This window comes from Manis pentadactyla, chromosome 3, assembly GCF_030020395.1.
Source record: "Manis pentadactyla isolate mManPen7 chromosome 3, mManPen7.hap1, whole genome shotgun sequence".
Classification (NCBI taxonomy): domain Eukaryota; kingdom Metazoa; phylum Chordata; class Mammalia; order Pholidota; family Manidae; genus Manis; species Manis pentadactyla.
This window is the reverse complement of record NC_080021.1, coordinates 129,210,518-129,233,123: the sequence shown is the minus strand read 5'-3', so window position 1 is coordinate 129,233,123 and position 22,606 is coordinate 129,210,518. Positions and strand designations below refer to the sequence as shown.

The 22,606-nt window shown below is 50.8% G+C and overlaps 1 pseudogene; it reads right to left on the bottom strand.

Moving 5' to 3' along the window:
* Positions 1-1,678: 1,678 nt before the first annotated feature.
* LOC118910984 (sphingosine 1-phosphate receptor 3-like) lies at positions 1,679-12,975 on the bottom strand (annotated as a pseudogene).
* Positions 12,976-22,606: the final 9,631 nt, after the last annotated feature.

The window sequence follows — 22,606 nt, the reverse complement described above, 5'->3', positions numbered from 1 at the left end:
ATGCTGTGCCCTCCTTACCACTGGTCATCAGAACATGTGCCTTCCTTTCAGGAATTGTGGGTGTGTGCTCCAGGTTATGTAGCGAACCCTTGGGTATTTGACTCAGATACTAACAATGTTTGGGTTTGAGGTTTGCCAGCATAGATACAACTTAAAAGCATAGACTTGGTAATTTAACTTGAAGTGTTGTAGAAAATACACCTGATACATTTTTGTGAAAGGCTCTTTGCCAGTGCAGAATAGCCACAGGTCAAGGGTAGAGAAAAACATCTGTTTCTATATTGTTAACTGTTTAAATGACTGTTGATATAAGTCTGTGGGCAATAAAGGATTTGTGAAAAGTCTCTCATCTGGGTGGTGCATCTTGTATCGCCTCACAAAGAAGAGGAGGGGGTTCTGAAGCCTTTGCACAGAAAACAGGCACTCTGCTGTTCCCAGGACACCCCTTAAAACCCCATCAATCACAGCAAAGCCAGGGCCCATCTACCAGAGGTGTTGATTGAAAGCGGCAGCTTGGCAGAAGTATTCCTGATGGGACTTTGTGCTCACCTTCTGCGTAGTCAGCCTTGGGCAGAACCAAAAGTGGCAGAAGGCTGCAGTCCTTGGCCATGCTGGGGCACCGCCACACCAGTTACGTGGAGCACTAGCCTCTCTATGTCAAGCACAGGGTGGACACACAGACACAGGCTAAACAAAACACCATTTGTAAGGAGCATCCCTCCAAGGGGCTGGTTCTGAACTCTTCTCTCCTGTTGCAAATGGGGCAGAACGGAACATCGCAGCTGTTTCAGCTGTACATTGCCTGCCACGACCTCCAACCCTTTCCCTAACGAATGGCACTCTACTGACCCTCCCCAAAGCAGGCTGGCCTGCTAATATTGGCAGCATGCACCCTGATACCCAAAGCCGCACTGCCACCCACTGTTTTGGTGGAGGTGTAGGACGGTAGGGTCACTGAGGCTCCAGGAGTGGTTTGGTCCTGGAGAGACCCTGGGAGCAGTCAGGAACCCAGGCTGGGTTCCGCACACCATAGGGCTAGCCCCCTACAATGACTCCCAACAACAGGTTTAAACAAAGGCTTTTTGGTTTTTTACTTTTTTAAAAAACATACATGGGACACAGTGAAGGCCACTAAGTGAATGAGATTGAATGCACTAGTTCCCTACGGCTGTGAATCACCTCAGTGCTGTCCGGCCCTGGGGTATGTGTATGAATGGACAGACATACGTATGAATGACACGTTGTTATTAAAGTTGATCCTTGGTTTTTTTTTTGGCATATGTCAAATGAACACAAGTATTTTTCATTCAGATTGCTTGAAATTTTTGTGTTATCTTAAAAGGGATTTGGGGTTATGGTGCAAGGTGTTACAAATATTAGCCAGAGATCCCAAAAGCCCTTCAGCTAGGAAGCTCTAAAGTCATTTTGTTACCTACGTGAAAGTGTAACACCAACATTCTGGTCCTGCTCTGTTTTCTTAACCCAGTGCACACTAATGCTTAACTTTTCTAGAAATGCCGTGGGTTTTCTCAAGCTATTTGATAAGAGAAGCTCCTTTTCAGTGATGTTAAAGAAGGTGAAAAATGCCACTGGTAAGCATCTCCTTATAAATAGGATTTATCTCATCAGTAACAAAAATGAGGACAGTCTTTGGTCAGTACATGGGGATCCCCTGGGCCCCACGGAAATGTTCCTCATTGAGAGGCACTGGCATCGGGGAACAAATGGGAGTCAATTTCTCTTCAAAAATTAAATGAAGATTTCTCTTCCCCTTTTTACTCAGGCAAATTTCTCATCGAACCTAAAAATCTCTAAGAGCTATGATGTGGGTTTACCCAACTAAGAATCCTCTTGAAGGTTGTCTCGTTTTTGCTTCCCAAAGAGCTCAGCATGTCAGCTCTGTGTCAGTGGGAGCTCTACACATGTGTGTGCTCCCCTTCATGCATGTGTGTGGCTTGCCAAGTCCTTGGGAAGGACAAAATGCCTTCTAACTAATCCCTGCTAAGGTGAAGATACAGGGTCAACCTCCATTAAAAAGTAAGCTTAGAGCATCGTTACATTCCTCTGACAAATGCTGAGCCGGAGCCTCGTCTGATGCTTCAGCTGCTCTAAGAGTGCCTGTCAGGGTCAGCTTTCGAGAAGCCGGGAGACGCTCACAGCCCCAGTGATTCAGCTGTGACCACATGGGGCGGCGGGGCGGGGGGTGGTGCCGACTTGGTGCTTTTCTGATACAGAATCAAACTCAACAAAAGATCACAGTGCCATCTCGTAGGCCTCCACGACTTCAAAAGAAACTGCCCACTGCACTCGTGGCCAAAGTGCCCACGTACACAGAAGGCTGCTTCTGCAAGCTGGAGGTGACACAGGCCGGGCGTCCGTCCTCCAGCTCCCCCTCGCAGGTCCTCTCCGGGTTCTCTGGGGACACAGGCTGCTGGAAGACCCTGGCTGGCTTTTCTGTGATTTGGAAAAACCCCAAAACAATCATGTAATCTGTCTAACTTGGATTTTGGATGAGTTTATGACTCTGCAGAGACACATGACAGAAGCGAAGCAGCCCCCTTGGGGTCAGACACTGTTGAGCTTGGGGGTTTTCTCCAGGATCTGTCAGATGTCAGGGTGTCTTGGGATTGTTTGGGGTCAGACCCCTGCATCTGAGACCAGCTGCGGACAAACCCGCTTTATGGGAATTTGGGCATCCAAAACCTGCTTAACACCAGACTTCCTGTCAGTCTGAGAAATGGGCCGGCATGTCCACCTCGATCGCCCTGCATCCTTACTCCTGTCCTTCCATCAGAAACTACTTGGCCAGCCTGTTACATAGCTGTGCTGGCAGCTCCCACGTGTACCAGCAGTGGACACTGGGAACACGAGCAATCCGCAGTACAGACGTGGCGAATACACAGCACACGGTCCATGCAGTCGGCACAGCGTGCAGCTGCCACATACTGTGCCCACATGGGGACACACCCCGGGCACCGTGTGCCCTCCTCCTTCCCTCTCTGGGCATCAGGGGGAGGCAGCAGCTGGGCTGCTGATGAGGGCAGCAGCTGGGCACCTCCAGAAGATTCTGGAGCTGAATCAGACAGGGCATGCTGTCTACACTGCAGAGGACTGGCAAGTCCTTGGGTCCCCTCCTTGACAGATGTCCACACTGGGCAGACATTAATTGCTGACAAATTAAACGTCCTGTTCACAGCTCTGGAAGAGCCCCAGACAAGAGGCCTGCAATAAATAAGGTCGCAGCTGCAGAGCCAGGGGTTGGAAGACCCTGCTCCGGGGGGCAAACGCCCTCACTAGCAAAGGGTGCTGTTGTGCAGAGTCTCGTTTCTGTCTGTTATGCAAGGCTAGGCAGCTGTTTGCGAAGGGTCTTCCTTGTTCTTTGGGGAGGGGCTGCTATTATTGCTACCGCTGGATTTGCTTCGGCTGGGGTGGAGCACGGGGCGGGCAGGTGAGGAGCGGGCACCCTGGCCCCTGAGCAGGCAGGCGCACACCAGCCACAGGGAAGCTCGCCGTATCTCCTTACTGGCCAGTGTGTAGATGAAGGGGTTCATGGCCGAGTTGAGCACAGCCAGCACAATGAACCACTGGGCCTTGAACAGGACGGCGCACTGCTTCACCTCACAGGCCACTTCGATGAGACAGAGAATGAAGAGTGGGGCCCAGCAGGCGATGAACACGGTCACCACAATCACCACGGTCCACAGCAGGGCCAGGGAGCGCTCCAAGTTGTGGGGGCTGGCCACCCTGCGGCTGCTGGACTTCACCAGGAAGTAGATGCGCGCGTACAGGACCGCGATGGTCACCAGGACGGCCGTGAAGATGCTGATGCAGAAGGCGATGTATGTCTTGGAATAGAGGGGCAGGATGGTGGAGCAGTCCGGGAGGTGGTGCAGGCAGTTCCAGCCCAGGATGGGCAAGGCACCCAGCGAGAGAGCAATGAGCCAGCACATCCCGATCAGGAGAAAGACACGGTGCCTCTTGTTGGTGTTGTAAGGCCTCATTTTGATCATGGTCAAGTGCCACTCGATAGCAATGGCCAGCTAGCTGCAGGTGGACGCTCCGAGGGCCATGAACATGCTGCCTTCCCGCAGGAACCACACAGTTGGGGACAGGCTCAGTGTCCTCTTGCCTGACATCAGAATGTTGACCTTGTAAGCAATGCTGGCCAGCAGGTCAGAGAGAGCCAGGTTGCCAATGAAGAAGTACATGCGGTTGTGAAATTTACTGTTTTTCCATATGGCAATCAAAAACATAGATGATAAAGCTGCAGATGATCAAGAACAGCACAGTGGTGAGTGCCCTCAAGGGCGTCTCAGCCTGCACTCCAGCTTGCTCACGTAGTTGTAATGCTGGTGCAGGGTCTCATTCCAGGGGGAAAGTCTGGGGAGCGCTGACAGGACGGTCGCCATCACTTGGAACTCACAGTGGTTGCCTCCAGGATCCGGCAGAGGGCGCCCTGGGAACGTCCATCTCCAGGGAAAGCACAGCAGCTCAGGCTTCATCAGAGACCCAGGCCAGGCCCCAGCCGGTGCTGAGTACAGGCTCCTGCAGAAAGATCAGAGGGGGACGCCAGAGATAAAGTACCTCCGCATAAGAGAGGCAGCAACAAAGAAGCTGGAGAAAGGCACCAAAATGCTGAAACATTTGGATGGCCGGTGGTGTAAGGGCCTGGAGAGGGCCCCTCCCAGGTAACTGGGACCGAAGCAAGCACCTTGGAGTCTGCAGCTGCCCAGGAGGGAAACTGTGCATGAGTGCCACAGCCACTCACTCGGGTAACGATGACATACAGACCCAAATAAAACTTCTATCCAGAAGCCTCACGGCACTTTGAAACTCTGTCCAGTCCAATAACGGTAACCCGTTACACCCAGTCACCGGGAGAAAATCAGGGTTATTTTAGGACAAAAAAGATGGACTCCACATGGCACCTGCCTGATTTCTGAAACCTTCCTGGTGAGTCCGGAGTGACACTGTGGGCAGCACCCACCTCACTGATGGTATCCTCTGGCTCCAGGGCCAGGGCCAGAGACTGGGTCCAAATGGCCCCCCAGCTGTGTCTGGCACAGAGCCCTGAGGCTGGGCCACGTGGCCGAGGAAGGGCCAGCCTAAGGCCACGCACAGCCCACGTGGCTGCTTCTCTGGTGAGCAGCTGAGCATGGAGCAAACAAAGGCTGGAGGGAACACAAGCCTGTAAAAGTGGCATCAGTTTCTCCTGCAATCAGAGGAGGAAAAAGCAAGGGGCAGCACACAGGCTTTGAGTATGGCTTAAATTCAGTTTAGATACAGCGTCTAAACTCCGAAAACTAACTCAGCGCACATGCACTACAGTGACAACCCGGGAGCACTAGTGAGATAGTGAAGGCAGGGAGCCCAAGGGCCAGGCCCTCGATGGCTGAGTTGTACCGTTGCCCCCATCTGGGTCTCTGCACCCTCACCATGGTGATGCTCATCGCCTCCTGTGACATCCACAGTGGTGCAGACCAGCTACCAGAGACACAGCTCTCCGTGGACTCACTGCTTTTCAACTAAAAGGACTATTTAATTAAGAGCAAATGAGGTGAATTCGGAACAGCCTGCTGTGTATATCCAGTGGCGATTTTCTTTTTCACTTTTGTGATGTTTAAGTCATAGATCTGAGCTTGGCTCAAAGATACATGGACATCTGGGCTCTGCATTTTGGGGTGTGGTGGGGTCTGAAGTCCTCGCCCACCACTGAGCTCATTCCCAGGTGCCGGTCAGGGCCAGAGAGGGCCTCGGTCCCTGGAGGGAGCAGGGCTCAGCGCGGCAGCTGCTCTCTGGAAGAGGAATGGGGGCTCCGGCCAGGGCTCCCCGCCCTCGGGCCCACTTCCACCAGCCTGGGGAGCTGGGGTTCTGGAGATTGGGAAGGGGGAGTCCTCCACGTCTTCACAGCGATCTCTTCCACGTCTGGGAGCTTCCATGTGCTGCGTGTTCTGGAAACGCACAGGCCCCAGTGTCTGAGCCGATGCCTGTGCTCTGCCTGGAACTGCCCCCTGGCCCGTTCTCAGCCCCCGTGACAGCTGTCTGAGGCCGCAGAGGACTTGGGGGTCAGCCTGAATGTCAAGAGTGGCAGAAACTTCTGTAACTTCCAAAGGGAGGAGCAGGCAAATTCCAAGGCTGGGCTGATGATGAAGGGCTGGGGGGACCTGCCAGCATCTCCCCCATTACAGTGAGCCCCTGGAGGCCACATAGGACACTGCAACCCACCATCCCAACCATGGCCTACGCAGGCCAAGGGCACCTTGCTGCCTTGCGCAGAAGGCAGGGCTCCCCACCAGTTTGGACGGTGTCCCAGCAAGGACAACAGACTTTGTCTGCAGGGGCCCAGAGTTGGACAGGCCGCTCGATGGCAGCTTTCCCCCAGCACCCCCTCCATTTTCATTTAAATCTTGTCTGTCCTTCAAGCCCCAGGTCAGATTCTTCCTGCCCAGCGTCTGCTGACTTTTCTCTGAGGCTGTGTAACACTTTTTAAAACAAATTGCAAGTTGTCTCTTAAAGGTTAGAAATAGTTATGGCAGCTGATAGTCTCTGAGCCTTCTGCCTGGAGAGGCTTACTTAACACAGACTCACAGCACCTGCATGTTCCAGTGAGCATTCACATGTTCATGAGGCTAATTAATAAGTAAATTATCGCTGCTTATCCACTCATCCCTAACTGCCCGTGAGTGGAGAACCCATGCCCAGCTTTGCCAGCTGGGCCCTGGGCCTCGAAGGCACAGGACAGGTAGCCCATTAGCATCAGGCCCCAGGGTCACACCTCCTGCTGAGCGAGGCGCAGCATCCCCAGGCGGGCAGCACCATCCCGCACCACATGTGTGCCTGCTGTGGAACAGGCACAGGCAGGGTAGGGAAGAGAAATGCTCCATGTCACCCCCTGGAGTTGAGGGAGCAGCACCTGGTGCCCCAAGCACAACAGTGAGCTCGCCAGCTGGCCAAGGGCCTCCATGTGCTCCCCATGCCAGGTGGCCTGCTGCCATGTCCAGGTGGACACCCCTCCACTACGCCACATCCAGTTTGCCGCAAGATGTCTCGGGGACATCGGCACCCCCATCAGGGGTTTCTGTCTCAGAAGCAATAATGGCACATCAGTGGTTAACATGCTGAGTCATGAAGGTAACTGAGTTGGCACCCGAGCAGTCTGAATCATAAGAACACACCAGTAGTCCCTAAAGGAATGAGGAGCAGACATCACACGTGAATTTACAACCAAGCTGGGGAGGAGAGCTCCAGGCATCACTTCTGAAAGGGTCAGAATGCCCAGAACATCCAAAGCTTGTCTTCAGGAAGACTCCACGGTGACTTACACACCTCCCAGCCCCGCCAGACACCCCCAGCCCGTGACTGTTCACACAGCACGGAGAGGTGAGTCCCCGTGAAACTGCTGGACCCGATTCACAGGGGTAAGAGAGGAGGAAGTCCACACCAACCCGCATCTTCTTCTTCTCTCCCTGCAGGTGCAGAGTTGATGGAACCGAGCAGAGCAGAAGAGCAAGCGAGCAGTGAGAGCTGAGCAGCAGGAGCACCGCCACAGTGCGGCAGAGGGCCTGTGCCGGGGGCCCGCCAGAACCGGGGGTATGGACGGTGGACATATGTTCCCATTTATACTTGATCTGTCATTTCCCACAATTAAATACTCATCACTCAAGAGGCATAATTTTTCAGGACATTATGAAGTGTGATTCTGCACATTTTGGGTAACTAGAAGGTATCCCACTCTGTTTAGAATCTAAAAGCTGCCTTTCCTTGGATTATCAGCATTAGAAAGTCGGCCCCATCTGGACAGTTTAGTGCTGGGCAAAAGGCCAGACTGATTTTGGGTGCGTCTGAGCATCGTTCTGTGTGGCCAAAGCATCTCAGAGGAGTTCGGTTCCACCATGTGGGGGTGCAGCACAGACCTCGAGTTTTCGGGAAGAAGGCAGTGCCCCCTCTCCACGCCAAATCTCCAAGAGCCTTCCAGCCCTGCTCAGGGCAAGGTGGGACACCAGGCCTCCCTGGCACATCCATCCTGCACGGCCAGCCAGTGCCCGTGCTGGGCACTGCACTCCTGGCAAGAGCCTGTTCCAACCCACAGAGAAGGGCCCTGACGCAGCACCCCAAGCTCAGGCCCTGTAGCCACTCCCCACCCCATGGGACCACCAGCTGGGCTTCTCACTCCCTTGAGTAGTGCAGCCTGTTCCAGACTCCACATAAACGGAGGGCTGAGGTACCCACTGGCCCTGGCGCCTCCCTCCTGGCTGCACACTGGTGCCAGTCCCGTGCGCAGATGTTGGGGGGGGCAGTGACTCCACTGTGTTGTTCCCATCATGTGGACAAATGGGCCACTGTCTTCGTCTATGGACATGGGGTGGCCTCCACGCCAGGGCTCACACGCTGTGAACCAGTGCTCCGAGGGCCGTGGAGGGCATCCTCACGGTGAGAACCCACCTGTATCTCCTTGGGACACTGGATTTCTGAGCACTGGTGCTGGTGTCCAGGATGGGCTTTGATGTGGACAGTCTTTGCAGGGGCTCAGAGCTCAGCCAGCCCTCCTGCAAACTGGTGTTTGTGGGGAGCTCAAGTCCCCACCGAGAGCAGGATTTACACAGAAACACTCACATTTTGTTTTATTTTAAAAGATGAGTGTCTGGGGATTGTAGCAGCCACCACCTGCCTTTAACTCATAGAAACCTGATCACTGCTTAATTTCCATGAGGCCTGATGCTGGGAAATGTGACCAGTGCCGACCATCTGTATGTCTTCAGAGAGCTGGGGCGTGGGACGGGAGACAGGATAGGGGTGCTTGTGCTCACTGTGGCCTTCCAGATTCCCAGAGGCCACACCCGTGAGCAGGCCTGGTTTGGGTTCATTGGCAGGGCTGCACCCCTAAGAGCTGCACTCAGGTGGCCTCGACCCCTGCAGCACCCTCTGCCTCACCCACCGTGAGTGAGGGGTGCCTGCATTGCACCTGAGCAGCCCTGAGATTACTTACCAAACACCATTATCTAGGAAGACTGCACTTCGCCATTAAATCGGGATCCTCAAGGCTTTTCAACACCAGCAGTTTATCTTTTTGCTGAGAAGGAATAAACGCTTTCACGAAGGTGGCTCCCTGTGTGTCACCCAGGTCAGACCCTGCTGTTCCAGTCATGTGTCCCTCCCCTCCACTCCTACGGGGTGCGCACGTCCCTGGGGAGGGGCGAGTCTGGGTTGGCCGATGAGTTCCAGATGTGCTTTCTAGGCTGGCCATTAACTCCCTACACGCGTCAATTTGAAAAATAAACAAACTATAAAAAGAAGAAAAAAATTAAGGAAAATATTTCCACAGTCTGGGGTCTGTCTCCATCCCTCCCCCACTCTGCAAAGGCAAAGAAGAAAAGCGCAGTAAGACAGTGGGAAATTTCTCCCGGCCAGATGTAGGCTGTTGTGCTTTAAAAGGCATGTCCTCCCGGGGAATCAAATAGTTCATCCTCCAAGCTCAATTAAAGCACTAAGCATTGGCCAACAGGCAACATTTCTTGGAAAGTCAAGATTTTTGCTTGCTTAAAAGAATTTAGAAAGGAACTGGTGAGTGGCCATTGCTCTGTGCCCAGCAAATTCCTCTGCTGAGAGCGTTTTCCCTCGCTGCAGATTTCCTAGGCGACCTCACTCTGCTTTCAGAGGTGGTCCAGGCGGGAGGCTTCACACACAGCCTTGCAGGCTGCGCTGTGCTCCAGGCCCAGTAACAGAGCTCCTATGAGCTCATGACTACCGTCAGGCTTTCTGCTACCAGTGGCTTTTCCGCAAGGTATCGCCTAGGTCAGCAAGGCTCAGGGTTAACCCTGGAGCCCAGAGCCTGCCTCGGTGGGGCTCTTCCGGGTGCCCAGCCGGCCCACCAGAAGGGAACTGCTTCTGACACAGGAGGGCTTACTCTCTTTGCTTTTTAAGCAAGCTCCTTTCAACCCCTTTCCCTCTGCTCTTCATCTAGATGGTGACAAGAGTGTCACCAGCATGCTTTAGGGCCAAATGGCTAGTATGCTACCAGAATGCTGGAGTGTTAATCTGGGGGCTTTCCTGAAACAAATGGAAAGTCCTCATGCCCGAGGAATGGAGCGGCGTCTTCAGGGCCAGACAGCCTGGCTGACTGACTCAGGACTCTCTCTCCATTCACGGTGCTGACCAGATGCCAGATTGCCCCACTGGGGACCATATGCTACACCATACAACCTTGTCCCTGATTTACCTGACCGGCCTCTTGCCTGCGCTCTTACATATGCAGCTGCAATTTCTTAAAAATGGAGTGAAAAAAACAAAACAAAACAAAAGTGACTGTGTGGCCAGTCACTGTAAGAACAATCACTGAAATGTATTAACTGAAACCAGACCAGATTCCACTCAGGATATCGTATCATCTCCAAGCGCTTATGAAAATCTATCACATTCGCTCCTTGTGGCGGTGACGACAGCGATACGTACACAGACCTGGTTCACTTCAGTTCTTTATTGTTGCTCGGAAGGTCGGGAGAAGGTGAGTGAGAAGAAGCAACAGCCGGAGGGAGTGAGTGAGAGGAAGAATGAGATGAGAGGAGAGAGAGGAGGAGGGAGAGAGAGACAGAGAGACAGAGAGAGTCCTTCTCTTTCCAGCTTATGCCTTATATAAAGGAAGCTGGCCTATGGTGATCAAGATCATGCGTGACCTTTAAGCTGATTGGTAGCATGCCTTCTGCATGAGTTGAGCACGAGTGCGGAAGCATGGGGCAAGCCTATAGGAGCAACTTCCTTATGCTAATGCCACCAAACCAGGAAGGGTGGCGCCCAGGAAGCGGGCGCCATCTTAGGGCATTGGTCAGCTACAGTGGAAGGGCGGTGTTCAGCCATAGTGGGATTCAGCCTCGGCCGTAGGCCGGCCCCTACAAAAATCTCTTAAGGCAATTAATTAATGGCGCAGAAAACATATAGCAAAGAAATAATATGGAGTGGCTCCAAACCTAATAAAGGAATCACTAAGCCAAATGTGAGAAAATAGGTAGGTTTTGGCTAAGGCATTAACCTGTTCTGTCTGTGGGTGCCTGGCTGGCTATGTGTCACGGCACCTGAGTCACGACCCAAAGTCCTGGCAGAAAAAAGGGTTCTGTAGTAGAGAGACCCTCAGATTTTCAAGATGATGGCCCGTTCAAATTCTCACACTTTTAAAAATAAAAATACACGCATATGCCGTAGATACTGAAGCATCTGTAGGAACATGGAAGCGATATCATGGAATTAAACGAGTTAGAATTTCCAGAGGAAGGAAACGCAGTCCCAGAATTTTGTGAAAGTCATTTAGCCAATACTTAAGGCTCCTTCTACAGGAAATGGGGGTTCCAACAATCCACAAGTGGCAGAAAATTAGGAGAGTCATGCACTTAGGGAAATTCCCAAATGCAAAAAGGAAAGCAATGTTTTCAAAGAGAAAACTGGCTGAGAAATCATTCTGCCCACATGGGAGGGGAGGTTCCTCAGGGCTGACTTCGCACATTAGGTCTCTGCCCTCAGGTGACAAAGGCAGTAGACAGCAGGCGCGACACGACCTGTTCCTGAGAAAACCCAACGTGTGGTCCTTCTGTGGACGGCGGCATTATTCATTCTGGTTCAGAGCTCTGCATCAGCTGAGAGAGAAATTGTGGGTCCAGACACTTCCGCCGCTCCTGAGCACAACACCCCCCGCCCCCGACGCCCGCCACCTCTACCAGCTGTGGGCACAGCCATCCTTGTTAGTCACAGTTCTGCAGAACCTACTGCCCTGGCTCTTTCTAGACGTCTCATAATTCCTAGATTTAACAGTGCCTGCAAGATTTTCATTAAGAAAGAAAAGAATGTTGAAAAAAATTCAGAACAGTGTCTGCCACCTCTAAGGCCCAGACTCAAAAAGATGCCTAATTCTGGAAGCACTCAGAGCCTCAGCTCCAGGTGCAGCAAGGACCTTCCATTTTCAAAACATCTTCCTGGAGAACCCTGTGTTCACACTGCTCCCCTTTACCTGCATAGCAAAGCGTGCTCCCTTTAAAAATCAAATAAGAAGCCCCCCTCTTACATCTAAATATAAAAACCCACCAGGAAATGTCACTGGGAATATCCAGTGCCAGAGAGAGACACTGACCATTTGCAGACGGGGTGGCTGAAAAGGCGAAGCTCGCCCAAGTTCCCAGCATCCGGCCCAAGGCCTTGTCCTGCCCTTTCTCCGGGCTGTATCCCAGTTATGAATGTGGCATACTGATTTTCCGTGGGTGCCTCATTATTGCATTGTACGTCCTTTATCTTCTTGAGGGATTCTGACCGGCCCTGCTTGCCTCATTTCAGAAATAGAAGGAAAAATGGAATTTTCTGGGAAATGTAATTAAAAAGAAAGATTTTTTCCCCAGTAGAACCGCAACCACACACCCCCCGAGTCCCCAGTTCGCCATAATGTGAAGTCTCCATCCTGGGAGGGCGCCTAACTTTTTAATTGTCACAGGAAAACCACGGGTGGAGCGTCTTCTTGAAGAGCCACCTCTCTTCCCTTCGGGTTATTAAGACGCAGCTGTTCTGACTGCTCCAACAGCAGCTAAAACGGAGCCACCCCCTGTCCCGGAGCCGTGGCGAGGTCACCGAAATGTATGGGCTGGAGGAGGGGGTGACGCCCAAGTGGTGCGCTCGCCCGCACAGGCTCCTGTCGCGCCCGGGATCTGCTGGAATTCAATGTGAACAGTGGGTCGGCCGCCCCCACCGCACCCCCGGGACCGGCGCCCCCGGCCCCGCCCGCTCACCTCCATCTGGAAAGGGTGCTTCGGGCTCCGTCCTCCGCTCACATGCGGCCTAGGCTGGGACACCAGGGTAATCGGGAGACTTGGGGCTCGTACCCGGGCCGCGGGAATGCAGCTCGGGTAGTCCGGACACCGCGCTCGGCGCCGAGTGCCTGTCGCTGGTCCTCGGCCCGACCCTCTCAGCCTCTCCGCGCGCCAGCCCCAGAGCAAACTTCCCCGGAGGCCCGCGGGGCGGGGCCTGCGCTCGGCCGCCTGGCCCGCCCGCCCCTCACCCTCCCTCCCCGCCCCCGGCCCCTCCCCAGCCCCCTCCCACGCCAATCCCTCCCCAGCCCCCGGCCCCTCCTCCTCTTCCCGCACCCGGCCCCTCTCTAGCCCCTCCCACGCCAATCCTCCCCATCCCCAGTCCCCGACCTCCTTGCCCCCGGCCCCTCCCCACCTCCCAAACCCGGGCCTACCTCCCCGCTCCTCCCCACCGCCCAGTCCACACTCCCAACTCCCAGTCTCTCCAACTCCTCCCCACCTACCTCCATCCCCGCGCCTCGCCCCCCTTAGGCCTGAGCCCCGCGCCCGCCCCCTCGCGGGTCCTGCAAGGCCTCCCGCGCCCTCCGGTCTCGCCGCCCTTCGGGGGCCCGGCTCGCCCCTCGGCCCCCGCCTCTGGCCGGCCTGCGGACCCTGCTCCGTGCGTGGGCGAACTCCAGACTGACGTCCCCGGGGCCCAGGACCCAGCCGGGGCCGGTCGGAACAGGGTCAGGGCCGGGCTGGGCCGGGGCCCGCGGCGCCTGCATTGCTGTGATGGTGGTTCTGCCATTGTTCCCGGCCCGATCGGTCCTCGTCCGCCTTCACGGGTGCTGCCTGAGGGTCGACGCCGGGCAGACCCTGGCGTGCCCAGCTCGCGGACCCGCCGGGGGCCCGTGGAGTCGTCCCTTGGGTGTGAATAGAAGCGTATCTTCTCTGGGGGCGACTGCGGAGCTTTCAGTTGGAAGGGAAAGTGAAGACCGGAGGGAGGGAACGAGCACCGGCCCGAAGAGCTTGCGGGTGGGGGTGAGGCAGAAGGCCTGTTAGCCCGCGAGCCGGGCCTTGAGAGCCGCCAGGTCGGGGACTGCGTGGCCACCCGGAGCCAGGTGCGGAGCCTTGGGGCACGGCCACTTACCTGCCCCTGATTTGCGCCCTTGCCTCCCAGGGAGGCTCTCCACCACCCTTCCCCCTAGAACCACAGGCAGATGCTTATTTGGGGCTGCGTAGGCCAATGGGCAGGAGAGCACCCGCCCCTGGTGCGGTCTTCTCTTTCTCCACATCCTGAGCCCTGGAGACCCTGGGGGCTTTCCCTAGCTGTCCCTGGTGCTCAGGGGAGGGCTGGCATTGCCCTGGCCTTGTGCCCACTTAATCCAGTTGCCTGAGCTGTTCCGAGCCCCTCTGCAAAGTAGCCTTCCAAACTGGCTCGGTGTTTGTTCCCTGCAATCTCTGAGAAGCCGTTTCTGTCCCAAACTGCAGGAGGGACCGAATGTGCCTCCATTTCCCCACTCCTGCAGCGTCAGGCCAAACAAAGGTGAGAAGGGTCTGTGCTCTTTGGCTGCTCTCCAGGGCCGGTTAATGCAGCGCGATGGCCACTGTGGCTGCGCCTGACCAAGGGGTCAGCTGGCTCATCAACAACCCGGCTCAGTAGTGGCTTAGCACTACGTTAATTCACCACGGGGTGCCAGCTGGAGTTCTGATGGGCACCCCATCTCCATTCACTGGAGAAAGTCTGAAACGCAGACCTAACAGGGCAACCTGAAGCCTGGTGATGCCTCCAAAACCTTTCTCAGGGCCTGGACTCCAGAAGCCCCGAGAAGCCACCAGGCTCTTTACCGCAGGTGCCGCCGAGGGAGATGCAGGATTTAACAGACGGGCAGTCCAGAAACTCTTCAGGCAGGGCTCTTTCCCCAAAGATTCCCGTCCCCACCTGACCCAGTGCCCTACCCGTATTGTGTCCTGCCTCCCTTGGCATTAAAGCTCAGACACTAGATCCTGACAGGGAGGGTGTGGGGCTCAGTGCCCCCCCACAACCCCTAGAGACAATATGCTCTCACTACTTCTCTCCAGAAAACCGGCCCCTCCTAGGAGTCTGTTGAGTAAGTCTTCCCCTGGGCATTCCTGGTTAATGAGGGATTTGCAGGAATCTCATGGACGGACAGGGAGGGGAGATTTAGGAAATGCCCATTATGCGTCCTCAATGAAATCTCTGAGTAGAACAAAGCAATTTAATCCACACTGCGGTGGAAGTACGGAGATCTGGTTAATCACCCAGTGCTAGCTGGAAAGGAAAAGCATTCTCCATTTTCAGTGGAGACCCCCAGCTGTCAGCACCTTAATGAGGGATCAAATTTAGCACTGCTCACACTGACATTATGGGATGTAAAATCCAGCACACAGCATCACTGATGCTGTTCCTGCTAAAAATGCTTAACTGGAATAAAGGTAAAGCCTGTAGCCTTCACTTCATTTACAGGAAAGAGAAAGGAAAGCTCAGCAAGGTAAATGACACTGGGGAGAAACAACTAGACAAGCCCGGAGAAAGGGCTGTGCTCCAGTCAGCTGGCCTGGTCTCCTAACAAGAATCAGTGTCAGGAAAAGGACAGGAATGTTCCAGTATACAAAAAGCTGAGAAGCAACATTTAAAACAAGCATGGACCCTGATCAACTCCTGGGTCAACTAAACAGCTTGAATGAATTTGGGGAAGATTTTGATATGGATGGAGTTTTGAATGATATTACAGAATTAGTGTTAATCTTATTAGGTGTGATAACAGCAAAATGCGTATTGAGAAGAATGCCCTCATTTTTAGGAGACGCCTGCTGACCTATTGAAAGGTGAACTGTCTTGGCATCTGAAACTTATTTTTGAATGATTGAGCAAACCAGTATGCAAACATAAAGCTGATATGACAAAATGCTAGCAATTGTTGGATCTAGGTGGTGGATAATGGGGTGTTATACAATGTGTTCCCTTTCCCTATATGTTTGAATTTTTCAAAAATGAAAAATTGGAGAAAAATAAAATGGTACTAAATAAATAAAAAAATATCTTCACTTCTGTGCTCATGCTATCAAATCAAACCTAGGCTTATAGGAATAAGAGAAAAAGTCTGATTTATATCTATATACTTTTGAAAGCCACTTGAATATCTTTTGAACAAATATTTACATATTGTGATATATTACACATTTAATTGTAATTTTTAAAAAGACACACATTTACCTTTCCAGCATTGTGCTGCATCCTGGCAAGCACGTGCAGCGTGGCTGAGGCACTTCCAGTTTTAAGACTCTGACCCACTGGGAGACCTTTCCCAGCAGAGCCGCAGCACTGCAGGAGTGCCGTGCAGGAGCTGAGGGGCTGAGAAGGCCAGGCACTTGCCCTATAAATGTCCCTCTTTTCTCCTCCTCCCCTCCCTCCCAGCCTCAGCCTCCTGGGGCCTGGAACACCTTTCCCAGGCCACAGGGCAGAATTAAGCTGCAGCACCCTGGTTTGTAGCTCTTTTTCAGCCCTTATCTTGAGTGAATATGTGCACCCCTCTTTTGGTCTTCGGGGGCCGCTCCTCACCATGCAGGGTGATGTGGTGTGACCTGGACAAACCTGCAGAGGGAGCCCTGGGCGGGAGCTTGGGAAGGGTGCCTGGTAGAAAGGAGCCCCGGGGAAACAGGCAATGTTGGGGACCCAGGTCTGTGGTTCTCCGACAGATCACCATGATGCAAATCATTGCACAGCACTGGCGAGAAACAGCTTTAAAACACTGATCTGGATATGGATTTGCAAAACGAAGCTTGAACTTCAGTTCAATAATCCTGTCTGGACCCAAATAAAGCCTCTGGCTCTCTGGCTCTTTCGCAGTAGGTATTCCTTTGCTGACAGAGACAGCTACCAAAGCATGGCTTTGTGACTTCCACAGTCACTACCGCCCTGTCCTTGTCTCTATGCCTCATGCACACGGTTCTCCACCTCACTGTCAGCTAGGAGTCAATAGAGAAGTCAGAAATTGCTCTTTTCATGTTTTGTATTTTGTTATGGGTGCTTCTAATACTCAGATGCTGCACTAGTGTGTGTGTGTGTGTGTGTGTGTGTGTTCATGTAAGTGTGAAACTGTGTGTGTGCATGTATACACAAGTGGGGGCATGTGTGTATAAATGTGCACATATGCATGTGTGTTTGTGTGGGTGTGCATATGTGTGGATGTATGTGTGCAGGTGTGGGCACATGCTGCAGAGGGACTGTACTCCCATGAGGGAGGGGATGTGGCTGACCGTCCATAGAAAACACACAGGTGGGCCCTGTGGCATAATACAAAATAAATATGTGGTCTTTGTTCCTGGTTCTTGGCACAGACCTCCTAAAATTCTTCTGTATGTTATTGAGGCTGCTGCTGGTGGGGGTGGGGGTGGGGGCTAGGTAGCTCAGGATGGAGATTTTTGACATAGGAACCACCAGTGATTGGAGAGTTTTAGTCCCGCCCCTACCCACAGGGAGGAGAGGGGCTGGGGATGGAGTGAGTCTCCAATGCTGGTGGGTTAATAACTGCTACCTCCATGATGAAACCTCCATAAGCCCCTAAACAACAGGTGTGGAGAGCTCTGTCCGCGGCTGGGAGGGTGGCGGCTCCGCGCCCCTCCCTCGTGCCCGGCTGCTTGCATCTCTTCCATCCAGCTGTTCCTGACTTGTACCCTTTACATGAAGCCAGTAAATGTAAGCCATTCCCTGAGTTCTGTGCGCTCCTCTAGCAAATGGCCAAGCCTGACTCGGGGTGGGTCTGGCAGAAGCTTCCCTGGGAACGGCCTGCCAGGGAGATGTGGACTCGGCCTGGGGAGGCAGCAGGGTCTCTGGTGCTGTGCGCGTGCACCTACCTGTGTGTTCAGGAGAAGCCTGAACAGTACCTGTAAACGGTCTTCCGCGACTGAACGGCGCTGCTCCAGCAGGCGGGCCCACCACGTGGGGCTTTGTTCTGAAAGCAAGAGGAGAAGGGCTGGGTGGAGGCACCCTCGCGCCTCTCCCTTGTTTCGACAGAGGAGGGAAGGGTCTGGGGGCTGGTGCTGAGGCCTGCACCTGGATCCCACCACCCAGTCACTCAGTCTTTGGCAGCCTGGATGCTTTGAGTCACATGAGTCCCAGAAAGGAGCTGACCTCCCAGATGCCCCATGGGGCACAGAGCAGCACTCTCCACTCGCAGAAGATCGTTTACACGCACTGTTTACATTGTAATTCAACAAAAGAGCCGAGGCGGGTTTATACAATCATTCACATAGCCCACAGTGGACGGGCAGGTACGTGCAAACCTGTCTGCTCTCTGCTTGGACCAGTTCTGTGATACCTCCCATGCCCCGGTCCCTTTGAACAAGTGTCTGCAACACTGGTGAATAACTTCCCTTTTTCTTGGCTGTGGAATGGTGTGCTTGGTGGTGGGAGTTGAGAAAGAAGGGGTGGTAAGTGCCAATAGTAATTGACAGTTTCCTCATTCACCCAATATCCAAGTCCTGTGGGTTCTAAGCAGAAAAAACTGACGGGCAAATGGTGTTCCATTTGCTCTGGTAGGTGGCAGAATGGGAATGCCCTGTTCATTTGGAGTTCGTGGCTCTATTTTAGCTCTTTGGAAGTTGCAACCCTCCTGAAAGCCCTCTGTGCATGGATCAATACGAGCGGGCCCACAGAGGGCCTGGGGACTGACCCCTGAGGGCAAGAAGGGGAGTTGGGGTGCCATCTGCAGAGTCGTGGTGCTGCCGGCCCCCATACCTGCTCTTGGACCTGGAATGTGCATGGCTTGTTTGGGGAGATTGGACGGGACCTGCCCAGATCCTTTATAGACAGATAGCCCCTGCTCCTACCCATGAGGGTGGCCAGCGCAGTCTGGATGCTGTAGTGGGAGGAGGGCTGGGAATCTTTTTTCTAGTTTCAGTCCGAATTTATAAAGAAGCTATTGAATTTCTGAGTGTCAGAGTTGTATCTGGAACATGGTACACTGTACTGCCTTCAGTGGGTACAGTGTTGCTATCTGGACGTTTACAGGGATCAATAAAACTCTACAACTTTATACAATATGCATATGTGTGAAAAGCTTCTCCTTCCATTTTCATTGACTTGAAACTATGCAACAACTTTTCTTCTTGATTAAAGAATGTTTTAAAAAGCTGAATTTAGAAAAGGGAAAAAGTCTCAAATTAATGATCTAAGCTGTCACCTCAAGAAATGAGAAAAAAAAGCTAAGGAGACCCAAAGCAAACAGAAGGAAAGCCACAAGAAAGCTAAGAGTAGAAATTAATTAATTTAAAACAGAAAAACAAAATTAAACAAAAGGTGGTTCTTTGAAAGATCCATTAATTGACAAACCTCTAGTGAGACTGATAAAGAAAATAAGGGATAAGACAGAAATGACCAGTATTGGGAATGAAACGGAAGTTGCCAGGACACACCCTGCAGCCATCAGAAGGATGATGAGGAAAAACCTGGAACAACCCCTTGCACGTGCACTTGGCAACTTAGATACAACTCCTTGAAAAGCACAAATTACCCCAATTCTCCTAATATGTTGAAATAAACAATTTGAACAGGAAGTGGAATTTATTTATGAGTTCTAAAAAAATTAATCTTCAGGCCCAGACGGTTTCACTGAAAATTCTACTAAGACATATAAAAAATAATTAACACTAATTCTTCAGAATCAGTTTTAGGAAATAAAAACTTTCCAAATTATTGTATATAGTATTATCCTGGTATTAAAACCAGGCATACACAGTACCAATAAAGAAGATACTGACCAATAGTCCTTATATAGACACATGTATTCCTAAAAAAATATTAGTAGAATTCAGCAATATATGAAAATAGTTTTTACTAGAGCAAAGTTGGGCTTATTCCAAGAATTGAATGGTAGCTTAATATTAAGAAATCAAGTAATAAAATTCATAATACTAATAGCCTAAAGAAGAAAAACCATATGATTATATTAGTTGATGCAGAAAAAGTATTTGACAAAACATTGATCTATGATAAAATTCTCAGAAAACTAGGAACAGAGTGGACCTCCCTCACTTTGATAAGAGCATCTATCTGCAAATAACATATGGGTGACGTATTTGATGGCAAAAGACTGAATTCCTTCCGCTGAGGCTAGGAAAAACTAGGAACAACATGGGTGCCCATTTTTTGCCACTTCTATTCAACATGCACTGTAAGTCCTGGCTAGCACAGTAAGGAAAAAAAAGGAAATATAAGGCATATAAAACAGAAAGGAAGAAATAAGACTGCTCTTTGCAGGTGACATGATTGTCTTCATAAAAATCTCAACGAATCTACAAAACACACAAAAACCCCTCTAACTAATAAGGAAGATTGCAAGATACAAGATCAGCATACAAAAATCAATTGTATTTCTATACGTTAGAATTAGAAATATGGAAACAAATTAAAAAATATAATACAACTTATCACAAAAAAGGTGAAATTCTTAGTTGTAAATCTAACAAAACATGCACAAGACTGGTATGCTGAAAACTACAAACTGGTGAAAAGAGAAATCAAAGATCTAAATAAATGGAGACACATACCATGTTCATGGATTAAAAGAGTCACCATAGCAAAGAGGTCAATTCCCCAGAATTGATACACAGGTTTAAATAAAATCCCAGCAAATGTTTTGTAGAAATAGACAAAATTATTCTAAAATTTCTATGGAAAATCAAAGGAATGAAAATTGCTAAAACAATTCTGAAAACAGTGAACATGGGAGGAATCACTTGATCAAATTTCAAGATGTATTACATAGCTACATTAATCAAGACTGTGGTATTGGCAGGAAAGACACTTAGATCAATGGAACAGAATAGAGAACACAGAAATAGTCCCACAAAGGTACAGTCAGTTGATATTTGACAGAGGTGCAAAAACAATTCAATGAAGGAATGATTGTCTTTCCAACAAATGTTGCTGAAGCAATGGGATATCCATAAGCAAAAAAAAAGGTGCCTGGCCCTAAACCTCACGTCTTACACAAAAGTTAACTCAAAGCAGATCATAAATGTCAATGTAAAGTGTAAAACTACAAACTGTTTAGAAGATAACATAGGAAAACATCTTTGGGACCTGGAGTTTGGTGAAGAGTTCATAGACATGACACTAAGGCATGTTCCATCAAAGAAAAACATCAATAAATTGGAGCTCATCAAAATAAAACTTTTGCTCTTCAAAAGACCCATTAAGAGAGAGAAAATACAAATTATACACCAGAAGAAAATATTTGCAAAGTATAAACTGACAAAGGATTCGTATTAGGAGAACATAAGGAACTCTCAAACCTCAATGTTAAAGAAAAGAAAAGGCAGTCCAAATAGGAATTGGGAAAGAGGCATGAAGAGGAATACAGATGGAGAATAGGCATGCGTCTGGCCATAAGGGCTGGTGCAATGCAAATCAGGGTCATGGTGAAATTCACTCTATACCTATGAGAATAGCTAAAACAAAAAATAGTGCCAACATCAAATGCTGCTGAGGGTATGGAGAAACTGGATCACTCTGATGGGAATGTAAAATGGTACAGCCACTCTGGAAGACAGTTTGGCATTTCCCTAAAAAAATTAAACATGCAGTACCATATGCCCTCACAATTTTACTTCTGGGCATTCATCCTAGTGGAATTAAAACTGTTCACAGAAAATCTGTAGAAGATTGTTCACAGCAGTTCTTCCTATAATAAACAAGAACTGGAAACAATCAAAACATTCTTCAATAGGTAAGCTGTTAAACTGTAGTCTTTCATACCATGGAGTACTACTCAGCAATGAAGAGGAATCCACTGTTGATGCACATCTTAGATGGATGTCAGGGATATCATGCTGAGTGAAAAGCCAGTCTCTGTAGGTCACATGCTGTAGGACTCCCTGTATATGCCGTAAGTGGAGGTGGAGAACAGTAGTGGGGGCAAGAGGTCAGGCACTGGGAGGGGGCTTGTGGTAAGGGAGATGTGGGTGTGGACGTACAGAAACATCATGAGAGAGATCTTCATGGTGATTAAATAGATCTTATGATAGTGAAAATATACAAACCTAATAGCTACAGAGATAATAATGCATAATAAAACACGAACAGGAGTTATGAAAAAGGAACAGACTAACAACCTGGGGGTGGGGCTGGGGGGAAATAAATATATAATAGCTGAAATGTTTAAAATGCATTGGATGGGTCTGGAAGATAAAGTAATAAAACTCATTTCCCAGTAATTAAAGTAAAAAGACAAAAGTTAAATAGGGGATAAAAGAATACATTTATAGAGTAAATCCAGGGAACTCAGCATTCAGCATGACAACAGAGAAAACAGAGGGGAAGGCAGTTCTGAAACTGAAGTTCTCAAGTCTCTAGTCTCAGGAGGTGCCTGGACCATGAGTGACAGGATTCCTTACCAATCATTCCAGCCTTTCAGAACGCATGGTGTAGGAAGGACTGACAGCATTCAGGCAGAGGGGAGACAGGCCAGGCGACCTACTGGGAAAAGGTCAGCAGAACAGCCCTAGACCTCTTGCTGCAGCTTTGACAGCAGTGGAGCCTGGGATTCTGCACCCAGCCAACCCTCAGCCCCATGCAACGGGATTAAGAAGATGTTTTCAGACAAAGCAAGGAGTTCACCTCCTATGCCCCCTTTCTTGGGAGTTACTTGAGGATGAGCTTCAGCAAAATGAGAGAGTAAACTAAGAGAACAGCCCTGGCCCTGAAGTAAAAAATTCAACACAGGAGCAAACCCCAGGATGCCTGAGGAGAGCTGGGATGGCGGCTCTGCAGGAGGCTTGCTGCTGTCTGTACCCTTCCTCCTCGTCCTTTCTTACCACTGGCGATG